The following is a 19,666-nucleotide window of genomic DNA, read 5'->3' as shown; positions in this document are numbered from 1 at the left end:
GAATTTGGAGCATACTGTTTGTAAAGTTCTTCTCCACACCTGTATAAGATGATTTGAATGCATGTTCTAATTAAAGATGTATATTGTAAACCTGAAGGCAGTCATTACAATTTTTGAAGATGTAAATAATAGAGAAGATTAAATGGAATCCTGAAAATTACATATTGTATAAGCTAAAAGATAGCAGAAAAACAGATAAAATAAAGAAAAAATGGAACTAATAGAAAATAGCAGCAGGATGGTAGATTTTATTCTAACCACTTTAATAATAACATTAATTAAAAACAATCTATACAAGCCAATTACAACACAGATATCAGGTTAGTTGAAAAAGAAAAATTCAACTACATGCTGTCTACAAAAATGCACACTGAATATAAAGACATAGGTTCAAAGCAAAAGGATGAAAAAATTCACACTGTGCAAACACTAATCAAAATAAAGTTGTAAAGCAATATTAATAAATGTTTTATAGAAAGGGGGAAAACTATACAAAAGATTAAGCATTTCTACAATAGTAGTATCTTATAGTTTGGTTGATTACATGTGTAGGTAATTAATTAATTACCTGGAAATTAATAAAGTAGAAAAAACCCAGAAAACTACTTGAGCAATAATGAGGGACATATATAAAATGCAATCTAAGAATTTTGAAGTACCTAATTCTGTTTACAATATGTTTTGAAAGACACAGGTGGTTTCGGGGATTCAGGCAGTGAAACCAGGTAACTCAATCTACTAGTTGATACCCTCTTCTAAATATTTCCTGCAAATCTTTTTCCAAGAAAGAGGAATGAAAAAATTAGAAACAATAACTTTGAAGATAGTGTAATGAAAAGGAAGCTCCAATTGCTAGAAATACAAGTATTTATTGAAGAACTTCACTCTTGAAATAACTTTAAATATAGCATACTGGTATTTCATTGGTAGCACTGTTTGTATTTCACAAGTTTGGGCGTAGTATGTGATTAAATGAAGTTGATAATCCAAAATATGAAACATTAGCGTTACTTAAATACCTGAAAAGAAGGAAGAAGTGGTGATGCTGAAGTTATTTGCATCCTAAAATATTTCAAATACGTTAAATATTTGAAAATAATACAATGTGATAATATAATATATGCTATACTAAAGCTTGGGAAATGAGTGGAGAGTGGAGAATCTTATAAAATATCATCACACAATACTATCTCTGACTGTCAAAACCAGTCATGGCAAAGATAAAACTTGTCTTCCACTTCAGCAAGTGGAATTCCGAGTGAATTTCAAAGTTCAGTCAACAATGTATTATTCCTCCTTCTGGTATATAAGCAGGAACACATGTTAGAACACACACACACGCACACACACGTATCAGAATGTTTTGCTCTTTAAAATTGTGATTCATGGCAGCTAAGTGATTTTATTCCTGAGAGCAATTCAATTTATATTCCATTTGGCGAAATTCATTTTGAAGTGCTGAAACAAAGCCAGTTTCAGTTTGGACTGCCTCTAAGCAAAGGGAAAAAAATCACAGCTACTTGTAAAGCATATAAGATTGAAAAACAATAAACAACACTAGTTTGCAAGTTTAAAGAATTTTTTTTGCAAACAATCTGGATAATTGGCTCTATTGAAATACCTCCCAAATACAGCACATTCGCACTATTTTATTTCATTTCTAATCCTGCAAATAATAATAAAACAGAAATACTATAAGTTAATGCTCTATTGGAATGCTGCTGATGAAGTACACAAACAGTGGCAATGTTCCAAAGGTACATGTGAATTAAAGCCATATGCTTCCACGGAAAAAGAAATAAAACCTTAAGATTTGCTGTCTCTTGCTGTGACTTAGCACAAGCTTGAAGACACACCATGTAATTTTTTATGGGAAACAGTTGCTTATCATTACCTAGATTTCAATTTGGTATTAAATCCTGTAGAAGCATAAAGAAGGACTACCATAGCAAAGATCTAAACTGGAGACAATCTAATATATACCCTTTTAACCCAGTTTCATTCATGAACATTCAATAGATGAATAGAATTTGGTCTCCAGTGTTATTGATTATCATTAAACATTATTGTTCTTAGGAAAAATGAAAGTTGTCAAAGATAACGAACAGCATAAAATTTGATTCTCTGGAGAGAAAGGCCATCAAAGCATTACATTAGTGTTTATTTCTTTTTTTAAGTGTAAAACAAATACGTAACATTAAGATTGAAAAATACTAATCTTTAGCACCGTTGAGAGATATGACAATAGAAAGGGTATTTTTTTTTCATAACATACTTTTGAAGAAGATGACCTCCAGGAGGTTACAAGGCCTTAAGAGTTAGACCTCATGTCCCCAAATTCTCCCTTTCATGTCACCAGAGTAGAGGCCACAGACTTAGGGATATTGCCCATTTGCCCCAGCAGATGGGATTTCTGAAGTTCAAAAGCTCAACGTTAGGAAAGATTCTGGGGCATTTTGAATTTGGCAGGCTAGAATTACTACTAATAAATTAATCCAATTTCCAGATTTTGTGCTTTTATTTATGCCTCACTTAACTGAAAACACATGAATTCAGGTTAAGTCTTCAGTGTTCCCCAAATTATTGCTAAAAATCAACTGACATTTCCAATACAGATTTTGTTGTTGTTGTTCTTCAAAGCTATACTTGTATTTCTAGAATTGTTTGCTGTTGTTTTAAGGTGTTTTCACTGGTATTCTCTATATGAAGGCATTATTAAGTACCATTTAAACATATAATGCTCTCATATATGATAAGTAGATTAATTATGCTTAAATTATTCTGATAATGCCTTCATATAAAATATATAATGTATATAGGTAAAACACCTCTTAATTCTCTATAAAAATATGCTGAAATTTATTACCAAATACATTTTTATTTGGATCTAAGATATTTCTAGAGCTTACAAGTGAACAAATATGTCTATAAACACAAGTAAGGCAAATAAAAATAAAATAAATAAAATAGAATATTTTCCCAGCCAGACTCTAAACACCAATATATAGCCCAATAAAATAATTAATTATCTTAAAGTTTAGTATAAGAACAACAAATAAGACTGCTTCAAGGAATTTGGCTCAATGATTTATCAAATAAAATAACTCACATTGAATTTCTTATGCAACAATATTTAAGAAGCAATACTATATTAAATATGCAACAAAGTCCAAAGATATTATCTACCACTGTGACTTACTAAAGATAAAAGTTTCTTACATCAAATTTAAGAAGATTTGTTATTTTTTTGTTTTACTAGGATTCTGATTTATCTAGGTTATTTTAATTTAATTTAAAATAAAGTACTCACTTTATAACTAGCATTATACAGATTTGCTGAGACATATGGGAGCATATGGCATAATACTGTCTACTAAGCTGCCTAATATCAAATTGAGAAAGTCTTGGGTCCCTGAGTTCTTGGTTAGATGATAGATATATTTACTCATTCCCCCCACCACCAAAAAATGAAAAAAAAAAATTATATATATATATATATATATATATATAACTGAATACTGCATACAGTGACAAATATCCTAAAATGTGAGCAAGTATTAAAATAAACATTTCAAGCTCTTATGTAAAATTGATCAAAATAAACCTGAAAAAAATAAAATAACCACATAATAATAATATACTATTCAATAACATTATGTTTAAAAATGAAAATACTTTTTGGAATAAAGCTAAGAATCAATTAATTAAACTTAATGCATGTAATTTATGTATATCATTCAGAAATTTCCCTAATTGAAATCAAGTGCTTTCCTTCAAATTATCTTTTTATTAAACTAACAGTATAATGATCTCAACTCATTTGCTGATTTAGAAGGCTAATTGGCTAATTGTATTTGATTCAGTTACTATTTAGCAAATTTTCATTCCCACACTGAACTACCTTCATGGGAGAAGTGCACTTTCCCATTCCATTGATATTGGGCTAGACCACGTGCTTTGGCCATAAAGTATGGGCAGAAGTGACAGTGTGCGTGACCATGTGTGTGACATTCTGAGCACTGCTTGTTTCCACTCACCCATCTGGGAGCTTCTAACTTCCACCGTATGAAGCCTATGACTTGGGGAGCCCCTGCCTCCCACTGAGTTTCGCTCAAGCCAATCAACACACACATGAGTGAAAATACTTACCGCTACATGCCTTGAGATTTTTTTTTTTAGTTGTTTCTTATGTAGCAACAGCTGACCAGTACACTAACCAGAAAGTGCAGTAATAATTAAGATATCATTCAAAACAACAACAAAATATATAGTGTTTACAAATTAACTTACAGAAGGATATATGAAAACCCAATCAGAAAGAACTTTTTAATGTAAGATCAAAGATGATGCTCTGAATAAATGAACAGCATTACATACTCTTGACTTAAAATTGTAAAGATGTTAATTCATCCCAAATTAAAATGTAAATTCAATATAATCTAAATAAAAATTCTAGTTAAGTTTTCAAGAAACAAGATAAAATTATTGAAATGTTTATAACAAAGAATACCATTCTGGCAATAAATAAATCAACCTTTTAAAAAGATTAAAGAACAGAAAAATATATTAGTTGAAGAGAACAGAGTTTAGAGATATATCATTGTAAATATAACAACATAAGATAGAAATGACATCACACATCAAGGCAGGGAGGATATATTGTTTAGTAGAGTTTGGGGGGGGGTGTGGAAAGAGTGGATGAAAAGGGCTCCCTGTATGGAGAAAAATAAGATGAGATTCCAATCTAACACTAAATATAGTGTTATATATGTTATATACTGTTACACTGCACTCTAGACAAAAAAAATATTGAAGTGAGAAAAGTAAAAATATAAAGTCAATAGAAGGAAACACAGAAGGCCAACATGCACAAAGTGCCATTCAAAATCAACTGTAATCAGAAACATGTATATTAAAAATAGATCTCATTTTAAAATATTATACAGGAAAAAATGAGAAAGCTGCATTATTTCAATTATTGAAGAGAATGTGGTAAGATAAGACCCCCATACATTGCTAGTGGAAGGATGGACTGGTACAACCATACTGGAGAGAATCTGTCATTACTTTGGCAAATAAAGTGTAGACACAATCTATGATAGAGTCTTTCTGCTCCTATAAACTTAAAGTACCTCTCATACAAGTAGGTAAAGAGAATTTGCCAGGATATCTACCACAGCATTATGTGTAGCTGGAAGTTAGAGGCAACCCGGCAACTAGGAGAAAAAAATAAAATGTCTGGATGAACACATGAGTTTACACAGCAAATAAAAGTAACAGATAGATGTATAGGTTGCAATATGCATGAATATCGAAAACATTGTGCTTAATTGAAAAAAAATGAGATGTATTTTATAATAACATTTAAAAAAATCAAAATATCTGTACACAAAACACACATATTTTGTAAGAACACATACACTGGGGAAAAAAAGATGTATGTTAAAACACAATAATATGGTCGTTCTGGTTATCTTTGTTGCATAGCCAAACACTCTAAAACTTAGCAGCTAAAAACAACAACAGTCTTTCATCTTGCTCACAGCTCTGTGAGTCAGGATCTCAAAGCATAGCTTAAGTAGGTGACACCTGTGCCTACTTGGTATCCAGAGAGGGCATTAGCATTATTATATCAGTAGCTGAGACCAAGACCTATTCTTTCACATTTCTGACACCTTGGCAGGGACACTAGAAGTCTTGGCTCAACTGGGATGCTCTCCTGCTAAATTGTACACTCAGAGCCTGTCTACGTGGTTTCTCCAGCAAAGTAATCAGATCACGAGAGCAGTACTCACTCACTGCTGATAAAAGGGAATATGAACATTAAATAAAAGGACGTCTAGGGCTTCCCAGGTGGCTCAGTGGTTGAGAGTCCGCCTGCCGATGCAGGGGACACGGGTTCGTGCCCCGGTCCGGGAAGATCCCACATGCCGCGGAGCGGCTAGGCCCTTGAGCCATGGCCGCTGGGCCTGCGTGTCCGGAGCCTGTGCTCCACAGCGGGAGAGGCCACAACAGTGAGAGGCCCACATACAGAAAAAAAAGAAAAAAAAAAGATGTCTAGAAAAAAAAAGATGATCATGTGCCATGAGCTGAGGGGTATGTGTTTGATATTTTTAAAAAATCGGATTCAGATTTTAAAGGATGGAGAATCCTATAATGCTGTGTTTGGCTTTAGTGTAATCAGTTCTTTAGGCCCATTCTTTTCTGCCTAAATATTATGACCAGTATTACCTTGGTAATCATAATATATGTTTTAATAGGATAGTATTAGTCAGGATGACAATGTCTCCTTAAATTTTCCAGAATGAAGGAAATATTGCAAAATCTTGATTTATGTTAGATCTGAGTAGTGTTTATATGGGCATATGTGATATGATTTTAATAATTTCCTACTCATTAGAAATATTTCATGATTTAAAAAATAACATCTATCGCTACCAAATTGTCACCTGGGAAAAAATTCAATACCAACATTTTCAGTGGGTAAGCAACTTTAAAATTCTGAAGGAAAAATGGCTAATTCAGTTAAAACTGCCTAAATCTAAACAGAGGCACAGCATTTTATAAACAAAAGCAATTTGCACACTTATTTTCTTCAGCTTAACATGGAATGCAAACACATACCATTGTTATGGATTTTTTTCTTTGAGAAATAACCGGTTTTTTTTTTTTGAGGAAGATTATAGTTTAAAGACAATACTCTATAAAACATGATTTCATTGCTGAATCTAGGATTTTGTGTTTAAATGTTAAGAAACTGTAACAAAAGTCTAAAGAAGGCCTTTATTACAATGATAGACAATTTTTAGTCAATCAGCATATATGTATCCAACACCTACTATATTCAGGGCAATTAAAACAGCCTCTGAAATCTGTAACCAACTAACAATATGATGTTAGGGAATTTACTTATCCTCTTCAAGTCTCTACATAATAGGAGTTGGGCTACAATATTCTAAGGTCTTTTCCACAAAAAAAAGTTTGTTTCACCTTTAAAAAATCGTGGCAGAACTAACAGTAAAATTAAAGGTAGGGCTTCCCTGGTGGCACAGTGGTTGGGAGTCCGCCTGCCGATGCAGGGGACATGGGTTCGTGTCCTGCGCGTCCGGAGTCTGTGCTCCGCAATGGGAGAGGCCACAACAGTGAGAGGCCCGTGTACCACAAAAAAATTAATTAATTAATCATTAGTCACAAATTAGATCATCATGTAATAAATGTATATTATCCCAGTGGAGGGTGATATTGAAGTGGATAGTGTAGGGGAGAGAAGGTAAAAATCGACCTAGAACTTGAAAAATGGTGTATTTGAATAGGTACAGAGGAAGACTACTTAAAGTTAAGTACATATCATGAGAAAGGCTAAGGAAATAGGAATGAAGAGTTGCCTGGGGTAGAGTCAATAAACCAACTTGGAGCAGGCAGAGGATGCAACTGGTAGCTGAATCCTACTTTTGACTTTGTTGGCAAGCACAGTAGTTCTCAAATATTTGCTAGTTGCCCACATGTTCAAAAGAGAAAGAGAGAGAGAGAGAGAGACGTTACCTAGCTCTCAAAGTATCTGAAAAAATTAGGCTTAATTCCCACATGTCAAAAATCTGCTGGCACTAAACAGAGGCTGTCCACTCTTAGATGGAGCATTCACTCTGCAGTTGTCCACTATTCCCACTGATTTTTATTACACTCCACAGGTTTTACATATAAACCCTAAGTAGCCCTATAGAAACTTCAATATGTCAAATCCATAGAATAAGTTAATTTTTAAGAAGTTATAGATATTACAATTGCCAGGCTATAAAACTTGAATTTCATCTTATGAGATTTTACTATATACGGTTTTTTACAAAAGATTTATGCGTTTGAAATATGTTTTTTGAATATTAAAAATAGTTCCAATCATGTCCCTGAAGATGCTAGAATCAAAGAAGTCTACTCAGGAATCAGGAAAAGATAGAATCATGAGCCAAGAAGGAATTTGATTTTAGAAGATCATTGCTTTCTTAGAGGTGGGAGAAAAATTTAACAGAATAGAGTAGTAAAAGGCACATTTGGGATGAGGCTGAATATGAGAGTAGATATAACCTCTATCTACTCATGTTTCTAGATTAGAGATTGGATTTTTCACAAACTACTACTCTGATTGAAACTGAGCAGGACCCTGTGGGGTCCTTTTGGGTACAAATCCTTTCCATGTCCCCAATTTCTTTTTTGTAGGAAACAAGCTTCATTCAGCCTCCTTGACCTTCCCTTAGTTCCAATGGGCAGATTCAAACAGTTGCTAATCAGGGAAGAAATGGAAAGTAGAAACAAGGGAGGAGCAGTCAAGAAACCATAGTGCAGAAATGAGGGAGGGTCCTGGTTCCCCCTCCAGGAATATACCTAATAGAGGATCATCGAGTTCTTTTTTAGGAACCTGCCCGCACCCAGACTGAGCATGAGTCCTGGATCATCACCTTGTTACCTCACCACCAACCTATCAGAAGAAAGTCACATACCCTGCAACCTTCACCCCAAATTGTGCCTATAAAAAACCTCTCCCCACAAACCATTGAGGAGTTCATGGTTTTTGAGCACGAGCCACCTGTTCTCCTTGCTTGCCCCTGCAATAAACCTTTCTCTGCTGCAATCTCCAACATTTAGGTTTGTTTGGCCTCATTGTGCGTTGGGCCCACGAACTTGCATTCAATAACATTAGTAGATAGGGTATTTGGGAGGTGACTAGGATTATTAGTGCCCTTATAGAAGAGGTCTGAGAGAGCTCCCTTGTCCCTTCTGCAATGTGAGACTACAACAAGAAATCTAGGACCCAGAAGAGGACCCTCCTTGGACCATGCTGACACCCTAATCTTGGATTTATAGCCTCCAGAATTGTGTGAAATAAATGTTTATTGTTTTTAAGCAACCCAGCCTGTGGTGTTTTGTTATAGCAGACCAAATGAATTAAGACAACTATTAAATTTTCATCTTCCATAGTAAAAATCAAAAGTCAATATATAAAACTAATTTTAAAAATTAACATAAGCATATTACTTAGGAATTTAGAGCAAGCACAGCAAATGCAAAACGAAACAATTAAGAGTTGAAGATGGTCACCTCCAGGGTTACTTCCAGGGAGTAGTAGAGACAGGAGGGGAAAGGAGTAGTGGAGAACAATGGAACAAAGAATAACTTGTTTATTACTGAAAGCTTTATAGAAATATTGTCATTTAATAGCATTTATATATGTAACTTTAATAAAATATAAAAGTCATAAAATAAAAATTTATCATATAAGCACTTACATAATTTGGTCAAAAGACCTTATTATTTCTTGATGCTGTATAAGTACGTATAACCTTAAAAAGTCTGTACCGCTTTCCCAACAGCCTCCACCCCAGAGACCCTCAACTACAGCCAGCTTTCTTTTGTTAAGAAACAAAATTCAACAGAGTAAATCTAATTGGTTTTATTCAACGATTTATGAATCAGCAGTGTCCCATCTAGCAACTAGAAGGGCACTCCAAGGGGTTGAACAAAATGGAAGGTTTTTATAGGAAGAAGGGTGGGGTTAGGGAGCTGAAAAGAAAAGAAAGGATTATTTTTAGGCCAGGACATCTTACTTGGGGGGAAAGGACCAGCAAGGGTTTAATCATGCAGATGGTCTCTTCTTCCTCAGGGATGGAGAGGGCCCATGTGACAGATCACCATGTTGGTGCTGACCAGAAAATACGAAAATTGTTGATCAAGATTACATTTCTGAGGAAGGTGAAAACCTTAATTAAGTTAGGTATTAAATCTAGATTTTAATGTGGGCTTTTAGTGCAAGTGACGCCATTGTGGGTCTGTGGTTTTTCTCTTTAACAGGTTAAACATACCATGCCCTGGCATGATTTCATGCCACTACAACATGCTTTTCCTCTCTTATGTCCTTCCCTAATATGCCTGCTGGAGAACTAGTCAATCTTGAAGACCCAGCTCAGAGGGTTTCTTCTTTAGGAATTCCTTTTCTCCTCCCTGACAACCTCTAGAAGCACCCTTTTTATGTAACATGTGTGCTTTGAACTCATAGAAGAGGTGGAACTTTTTTCCCTCTACCCTCCTAGGTTCAACAGCTGGGCCCTGAGAACCAAACTGATAAAAGACAGATTAACAAGAGGGGGAAAAAAAGTTTAATTATGTGTATATGCATGGGAGTTTCAAAAAGAAATTAGAAAAATGGAGGAGTCCAGATGATTGAGACTAGTACACCATTTTAGGCTACAGAAAGGAAAAGGGGTTTGGGGCTTTGGGGTGGGAGAGGCAAGTTATGGGGAGGTGAGGGGAGAAAATGGGTGGTAAGTAACTGTTGTCTTGTTATGCAGGTAGGAGCCTCTCAGGTGGTAAGTGTTGTCTCCAAGAGAAGCACTCTTCCTGGTACAGAGACAGATATACAAATGGAAACTTATTTTACTATGAATGTAAAGTTCCTTTACAAAAGAGGAAAGTTATGCTTTATTTTTAGGCAGTTAGCAGGGAGGTAGAGCTTTTCTTGCACCTGTGGTTTTTAATGACCTTTAGCTCAACATAATCCTTATTCCAAAGTGGCATATTTGGGGTGGCCTATTCTGGTCCTCTTCAAACTCTTGATGCTCCCCCTGACTCAATAGCTGATTCTCCGTAGCCATTGTTCTTTAAAATGAGGGAAATGAGTTGAGATGCTGAATGCAAATTCATCACCCCTATTGGACAAACGATGCTAAAAGCATTTCTACACAGAGATTCAAAGCATCCTTTTCACTGTTAAAAGCAGTGTTTGGGGCTTCCCTGGTGGCGCAGTGGTTGAGAGTCCGCCTGCCGACGCAGGGGACACGGGTTTGTGCCCCGGTCCGGGAAGATCCCACATGCCGCGGAGCGGCGGGAGAGGCCACAACAGTGAGAGGCCCGCGTGCCGGAAAAAAAAAAAAAAAAAAACAGCAGTGTTTGTTTGTTTTAATAGGTAGAAAAAGAAACCGAGCTTTGTTTGCGGAAACATAGGAAAATTATTATTATTCCTTGAATATTGCTATGTTAAACCTCTTATTTCCCTACCCATGGGAATTCCCTGGCCATCTAGTGGTTAGGACTCTGTGCTTCCACTGCAGGGGACATGCGTTCGTCCCTGGTCGGGGAACTAAGATCCCTCAAGCCTACCTGAATTTATTTCATGCCATGGATAACATTTTTTGATTAATCAAAGCCCAATTATCTCACTTAGGAACACATTTATCAAGATTACTAAAAGAAAAATATGTTATTTTAAATCCAGCTATTTTCATTTTTAGCCTGCTGAGTCTAAATGACTTTGTTTCAGTAATGTGCTGATGACAGCTATTTGCTCTTTCAAATTTAAATTTTCTTTGCCTGGGCTATTTAAATTATAATTGGCACTGACAGCCAGTGGTCACAAAGAGACCATCGTTACACAATGTGCATTCTTAGCAACAGAAAAATAATGGGAAAAAATTACTATAGCAGAAACACCAGGGAACAGACTTAATACGGTCTGATGAACATCTAGAATATGCCTTTAATAAGACAAAAATTATACCTTGTCTCAATAGCAATATTCATCAGTCTTATTACTCCTACTGGTAAGATGACAACTAAAAACTGCAATAATAAGAACAATCTCTGAAGTGTCATTCTTCTTTGTGATGATCTAAATATAATTTATTGATTTTGCTTTTGTTTAAATGGTTTTTGCCAGTACTCACTAAGCACCTAGACTGCTCTGAATATTTTGCATAAGATAAACTTTCAAATATTGCAATAGAAACTGTCAAGTTTTCTGTTTCCTTTCTCTTTGCCACATAATTTATATTATGCTATTAGTCATTTTAGTTAAATATTCGGTTGTAGTTTGGTATATGCAATCAGCTGTGTAGAATCAAAATTTCTCTATTCATTTTCAAGTGATTCAGATAAATTTAATGGACACAACACATATGTAAAACAAGATTGAGATTAAAAAAATCCTTTACCTCTTGTGAAAATAAAAGTGAAAAAAAGATGAATTAAACTCTAATTGGTGAACTTTGTTTGGGCCAAAGTTATGCCCCTTCATTACAAACTGGCAAACAACTCTACCAGTTCCACATGAAGGGTACCAGAATATGTTACCCCAAAACATGCCTCTTTGGTGTATGGATTTTTTGAGCTAAGGGCCATGAAGAAGAGGTGGATGCAGAAAAAGCTCTAAAAACAGTACCTAAGTTTTTCTTTAGTAAAGGAAATTTACATTTGTAAAGGTATCTCTCTCCCTCTCCTATCCTAGAAGGAGAAGAACTCTTAATAACTTACTAGCAGAGAAGGCAGCAAGTTAACTCTGCAAAACAAACTTACTCAACCACCAGTCTTTACCATACTCTTCCTGGTCACCTTCCCACACCTTGCTTCCTCCATCCAGAAGTTCCAAACCACTTTTCCTTTGTTTAGCCTAAGACTGTATTTAAACACAACGCTAACAACCCCTTTGGGTTACTCATCACCACATGCTCCCATGAGTATGTGTAATGCACGTGTTAATAAAATTCTGCTTGTTTTTCTCTTGTTAATCTGTCTTTCAATAGTCTAATTTACAAGGTCCCAGCCAGAGAACCTAAATTGCATACATGAAAAACATATTTTTTCCCTCCCTTACACATACTCCTAGTTGTTAAAATACACCTCCCTCCAATGTTTGTCCATGCACAATGTTTGTCCATGTTACATACCCCAGATGCCAAATCACATATCATTAGCACTGAGAATTTACTTTTTGTATTTGGATTCAGGCTAAAGACATACACTTTAGCAAAATAAACCTTGCAAGCTGCTTATGGTCGGGGAACAGATCTTTATTTGTATTCTAAAGTGCCTAGCACGATGCAATAAATACCTGTTAGCGACTGTGGTAGCAGTTATCTGAAACATGATTGCAGGATGCATCAGTTAATGAGAATTTGGGGAATTGTTAAAATAGTATTTTTAAAAATAATTATTTTTCCTTAGGACAGCAGTCCTCTCTTATCTGTAGTTTCGCTTTCAGAGGTTTCAGTTACCCCCAGTCAGTTGCAATCTGAAAATATTACGTGAACAGTTTCAGAAATGAACATTTCATACGTTTTAAATAGTGTGTCATCTTAAGTGGCGTGATGAAATCTCTTGCCATCCCATTTCATCCCGCCTGGGATGTGAATCATCCCTTTGTCCAGAGGATCCCACCCATTTTTCACTTAGTAAACATCTAAGGTATCAGATCAACTGTCCAGGTATCACAGTGCTTGTGTTCAAGTAACACTTATTTTACTTAATAATGACCACAAGGTGCAAGACGAGTGATGTTGACAATTTACATAAGCCAAAGAGAAGCCATAAAGTGCTTCCTTTAAGTGAAAAGGTGAAAGTTCTCTATCTAGTAAGGAAAGGATAAAAGTCATATGTTGAGGTTGCTAAGGTCTATGGTAAGAACAAATTTTCTATCTGTGAAATTGTGGAGGGGAAAAAGAAATGTGCGTTAGTTTTGCTGTCACACTTCAAACTGCAAACGTTACAGTGCAGATAAGTGCTTAGTTAAGACAGAAAAGTTGCCAAATTTGTACAATAAGATATGTTGAGAGAGAGAGAGCACATTCACATGACGTTTATTACAGTATATTGTTATCATTGTTCCATTTTATTATTGGTTATTGTCGTTAATCTCTTGCTGTGCCTCATTTATAAATTAAACTTTATTGTAGGTAAGTATGTATAGGAAAAACATAATATATGTATAGAGTTCAGTACTATCTGCAGTTTCAGGCATCCCCTGGGGGTTTTGGAATGTATGTCCTGTGAATAAGGGGGGACTGTTGTATTTATTGAATAAATTCTATATTGAGCTATATGAATGTTTCTAAGATCAATTTCTCGTAGAGGGAGATGATACTACAGATTTTTTAAATACAGGCCTACTTATAAAGCTATTTCAGTAGGAGAGTAGAGGTAGGTTTGTCCAAGACTATGGTTAGAAGGCCATTTCAGGAGGTCAGGACTGAGGAATCAGTCCTGAATTGATTTGCGGTTCCTGGAAATAAAGGAAAGAAGCTTGACAGAAAGGCATACACACAGGTTATCTGCTAACACAGGCAGAAATCAAGCTATATATTGAACATTAAAGGAAAACAGATTCTTCATTTTGGGTAAAATAATATGTGTGTTTATCTTACTACGTTTCCTTCTAGTTAACATTCTCAAGGACCTAAAATCTCCTGTAGTTGCACTTGTAAATGTCGTCCTGTGAATTCTGTCTTTACATGAGATTTAAGTGAATATGACTCTACTTTGACATTACAAGTTCACTCCCTCCTAATAATATACTATTACTACATTTTGTTTCAGTGAAAGCAGCATTAGGCTAATGCACAATTATGTGAAATGTGTAAGAGATATGGTTCAGTAACTACAACATTTCCAACTTCCATGCTTTGTCGTAAGCAAAGTGAACAAAATAGCAGGAGCATAGCCTCACGTTTAGATGTATTTTTAGATGCAATCATAAATAAAATAATTTCAATACACTAAGAAATAAAAAAACATAACTATTAGAAGTCTGGGAACACACCCAAAGAGATACTATCTCTTTAACTTCCCATGTTCATGATTATATAGTCAGAAAATTTTCCAAGGATATATCACACAAAAAAGGTTATTCCATCCATCTTGCTTCTTTTGCAGGCCATTACTTTAAAATGAGCCATCCGCTCTGAATTACAGGTTAGGTTTTGTTTCCTTTTTAATGCCATTTTGATAGTTTAATATCCAGAAAAATGAAAAGGATAATAGATGAAACAGAGAAAAGATAAAAGACAAGTGCTTTACAAATGCTTTCCCATAATCTGTTTCTGACTAAGGACTTAATAGAGTTTATTTAATTAAATTGGATCAGAGCCTTTATTTAAAGTAACATATAGAGATTTTTAAGATAGATTTGAATTTGGTAATTTAAATAAATCCTGATTTCCCTCACCAAAACTATTTTCCTCACTCACATTTCTCCATTGCGTTCACACACAAACCCTAACTGGCTGACTCTTAGTTTGCTTTTCATAATATATTTTTTATCTTACTTCAATGTAAGTACTCTTTTTTCAGAGACACGGCGGAGCTTATATCCTATTTAAAAGAAAATCTCATGTGATCACACTTAAGCATTACGCAGGGGAGTAACGTCTCTTAAGAAATGATATTCTCGGGCTTCCCTGGTGGCGCAGCGGTTGAGAATCTGCCTGCTAATACAGGGAACACGGGTTCGAGCCCTGGTCTGGGAGGATCCCACATGCCGCAGAGCAACTAGGCCCGTGAGCCATGGCCGCTGAGCCTGCGCGTCCAGAGCCTGTGCTCGGCAACAAGAGAGGCCGCAACAGTGAGAGGCCCGCGCACCTCGAAGAGTGGCCCCCGCTTGCCGCAACTAGAGAAAACCCTCGCCCGGAAACGAAGACCCAACATAGCAAAAATAAATTAATTAATTAATAAAAACTCCTACCCCCAACATCTTAAAAAAAAAAAAAAACTAAAAATGATATTCTCCCACAAAAGAACAGCCTTAAACCAGTTTATGCTCAGTCTCATCTGTAATCACTTAAGTCACACGCGTTATACACCCGCTCCCAGCCCCTCTTTCACCTCTTGGTGATTCTATTTAGCAACAGCAAGCTGTTTTCAGGAGGACAAAAGCTCGTTTTAAGGGTTTTATAATTAACAACTGCCTGTTGAGAATATCATTCATAAAATGACAAAATTACCCACCCTTGGGAGTATCTACCATTGCCATGAAATTTTACCCTATCTGTCTGTGCAAAAGGAAAAAAAACCTGACTTGTTCATTCATTTAATTAAGATTTATTGGGCACTTACTATGTGTCAGGTACTATGCTAGGCAAATGAGAAGAAAATGCACATACTAATATCTGAAGCCCAACAGAGCTAACGTTAAATCTTGATTCTGATATTTATTAACTGAGTGTGTAATAGATCTTTGTCTCTGGTTCTTGGAAGGTAGCCTCTAAACCCGTGGAATTTCCTGAGTGATAGGAGTGTCTCTGTTATTTACGGTGGGCCCCTAGGACCACATCTGAAAGTTTACACTGACCAGGGCCCCTAGAAAGGAAAGTGGATGCTAATGAGATGTCTCAGGTGTGGAGTTGGCCAGGCCAAAAACAAAAAAAGAGAGAGATGGGGTTTTGAGCTACTGTGATATCAGCCTGACCTCCAGAGTGGCTGGATATTGAGTTCAACCATTTGGACAAAGATTCAATCCATCCTGTCTAGATAATGAAGCCTCAATCAAAACTTCTTGGGTTGGCAATATTGCATGCATGTGTTGCCACACATTGATGCCAGGAGGATAGAGCATACCTGATGACTCAGAAGCTTCACATCCGGACCCTTCTCAGTCCCAGATTCCACCCTAGGCATCTGTTTCATGGGCATCCTTTGCTTGTCATAAATCAGGACTGTGAATATCATAGGTTCCAGTGATTTCTGTGAGTCCTAGCAAATTATAGAAACTCTCTGTGGTTTGGGGAAACTGCCAAAGTTGCAGTTGGTGTCAGAAGTCTTGGGAAAAAGTGGTCTAGAGGACTGTACCCTTAACCTCAAGTTTGGCTAATTCCAGGTACTAAGCAAACTTCTTTGGCAACTATCTTATCTTTTGAAAGTATTAGTCTTCATATCTTTAAAATATGAAAAATATCTTTACTGGGTTGTTGTGAAGATAAAATAGTTAATTCTATAAAGTATTTATCATATGCCTTGCACATAATAGGTGCTCACTTAAGGCTTTAATTATTATTGGATAGGAATTTTTAAAATCCAACATAACACATTATCTTACGAATGAAAGACTCTTACTAAAAATCTCTCTTATAGCACAAAAGCAAAGGATGCAGCAATTTCCATGCATCAGATCTTTGACTTATCTTGTCTGTTTTCAGATATGAGAACTTCATCTGCACACATCTCATCACCAGGGTCAATGACTTGAATATCATTAAGAGTCTTAGACCTATGACTGATGTTTTCATCTTAATTTTTGAGACATTAAAAAAAAAAGGCATGAGAATTACAAGACAGAGCTCCAGTATCAATATTTAAGATTTAACAAAAAGGTAAATTACTCTGGAAAGTAATAGCTGAGAAACTACTGTGGCAGAATAGAAAACTCAGTAGATCAGAAACAGAAGACCTTGCTCTGAGCCTTGATTCAAACAGGATGTCTTTAGTACTGCCAGCTCTGTGACACTGGAAATCACCTTTCTCCGTCTAAAAATACAACTGTGATGCCAATTATCAGAGCTGAAGTAAATATTAGCTAAAGTGGTGCATATAACAGAGTATCAGAAACTCTAATTATGTTTAATTTAAAGTAAATAATTATTGATTTGGACACATAAAGATATTCTAATATGAAGGTAAAAATAATCTTGAACAGTGAGAAACCTAATTGCCTGACTCAATAAGAGTAAGAGAATTGGCTAAAATAAAGTTGGCATTGAGACATAAATCCCTACAGTTATATTGGTGTAATTCAAGGATTAATCCCAGAGTATCAAATTAAAAAAAAAAAAAAGGCCGGCTACAGGACAAAGGTGCCCACAAACATGTTCTAATTAGTCCGCAGAGTTTAAAAAATTCCTTTTTAATTTTGGTCATATTTGGCCCATATTCCCCTGTGGCAACCATCAATCAGAAATAAATGCAGTCATGTCCCCTTTAGTTTTCCACTGTTTTCACTCAAGCCGAATTTCTTTATTTATATCACCGACCTAGCTCCTATAGGCATGTGAGCCTCTGACTCATTTCATAGAGTTGAATAACTTGTAGAATCAGGATGTTTGTGAATGGTAAAAATTAGGAGATAGATGTGAATACGGAAGACAGAAAGCAAGATGGGATATCAAAGGACCTTTGCTGAGAACAAAATGAGTCATAGGTCAGCGAAAGGCAAAGTAGGCAAGAGAAGGAATTCAAGCGCAAGCACCTAGGAAGCCTTGCAATGCAACGCCGTATTGGCCCAAAGCTCTTGTCATATCTGCAGAAGAGTCCAATAGCCATGAGTTTAGCTTGGCCTTCCAGGAAGCCTCCCAGGAGGACAAAGCTTGGCAGACAGTTGCAGCTGTGATGGGCAGGTCTTGATTACCCTCCATCCCCCAGAGCTGGGAAATGTAACATTTCCGATTTTGCATTTATGAACACATCTATCCACAAGCCCCCACCTCAATTCTTACTGAAATATAGAAAATAATCCCTAAATTATTCTGACGATGGGTGCTTTGACAATCAAGAAAAAATTGAGAATCAGCATGCATACATTAATACAATAAAGGAGGCCAAGAAATCATCCTTTTTATTCAGGATACTGAGTGCTACTGAATTCCTGCTCCTACTTTAGGAAATATTCTAGCCCTCCATCACCTTAGGAAATTATAAGCAAGAGCTTATATTATGATAGAGAGAGAAACGAAGACATGTCAGGTGGGAATAATGGTGGCTAAATATATATGATTTTAAACCTGACTGTTAGGGCTGTATTAGGACATGTAGGGGATGGGGTGAGGCACTGTGGTGGTTCTGCTTCCCTCTCACTCACTGCCAGAGAAACGTGGGGAAAGCAGTGTTGAGCTGACTGTGTGTACATAGGCCCAGCTGGCAGATCTGGTTAAAGATCTGTATTTCTGAGATAGGTGATTCATAACCATAAGGTTACGTTATATTGTAAGAAAAAAGAATAGCAGAGGCCAACATTTGAGTTCCTTCACTCACTTATTCATTAAGTAATTTATCCAAGAAGTATCAGCTGATAAACTAGTACGAATTTGCTATCCATTTTAAGATTTACAAACTTTAAGAAACTTAAAATTCACTAAGCGAGGACAGGTATGACTAAAAATCTAAGAAAACTTTTTTTTCTTTTTTTTTTTTTCTTTTTGGCTGCGTTGGGTCTTCATTGCTGAGCACGGGCTTTCTCTAGTTGCAGCCAGCGGGGGCTAGTTTTTGTTGAGGTTCACAGGCTTCTCATTGCGGTGGCTTCTCTTGTTGCAGAGCTCGGGCTGTAGGCGCGTGGGCTTAGTTGCTCCATGGCATGTTGCTCCGGATCTTCCCGGACCAGGACTCGAACCCATGTCCCCTGCATTGGCAGGTGGATTCTTAACCACTGCGCCACCAGGGAAGTCCCTATGTGAGCTTTTTGTAATAAATATCTAAAGAGTATTGCTGGCAATAAGTGTTATAAATTTCCAAATAAAGAAAACGCTGTAGAATTTTGCAGGTGCGTCCTGGAGAAAGTGAAACTGGAATAATGAAGTACTAGGGTAGTAAAAGGAAGCAGAGGATGTGATAATGCAAGCCTTTGCTTAAAACTCCTTCAAGATTTTCCATGATGAAGTAAGGGCTCCATTAGGAAGCTGATGCTTTAATTATTTGATCTAAATCTTAGTGAAGAAGCAAGAATTTGCAATGTAGAGATAGAGAGAATTTTAAGTAGAAAAAATATAAATACGTAATGCTTCATCAACTTGTACTAGAATAAGACATTTAGATTTGAAAGACAACTACATAAAAGGGACTCTGAGTTATTTATAATACAGAGAAGAACAAAAGATCAGAAACTGAACTACAAGCAACGGCTGTTGAAGCATGGAGATAGAAAATAATC

This window comes from Aethalodelphis obliquidens, unplaced genomic scaffold (assembly GCF_003676395.1).
Source record: "Aethalodelphis obliquidens isolate GAN/ISIS:26980383/991018 unplaced genomic scaffold, ASM367639v1 scaffold6, whole genome shotgun sequence".
In the NCBI taxonomy this organism is placed as follows: domain Eukaryota; kingdom Metazoa; phylum Chordata; class Mammalia; order Artiodactyla; family Delphinidae; genus Aethalodelphis; species Aethalodelphis obliquidens.
The sequence above is the reverse complement of the archived record's forward strand: the minus strand, read 5'-3'. Positions refer to the sequence as shown.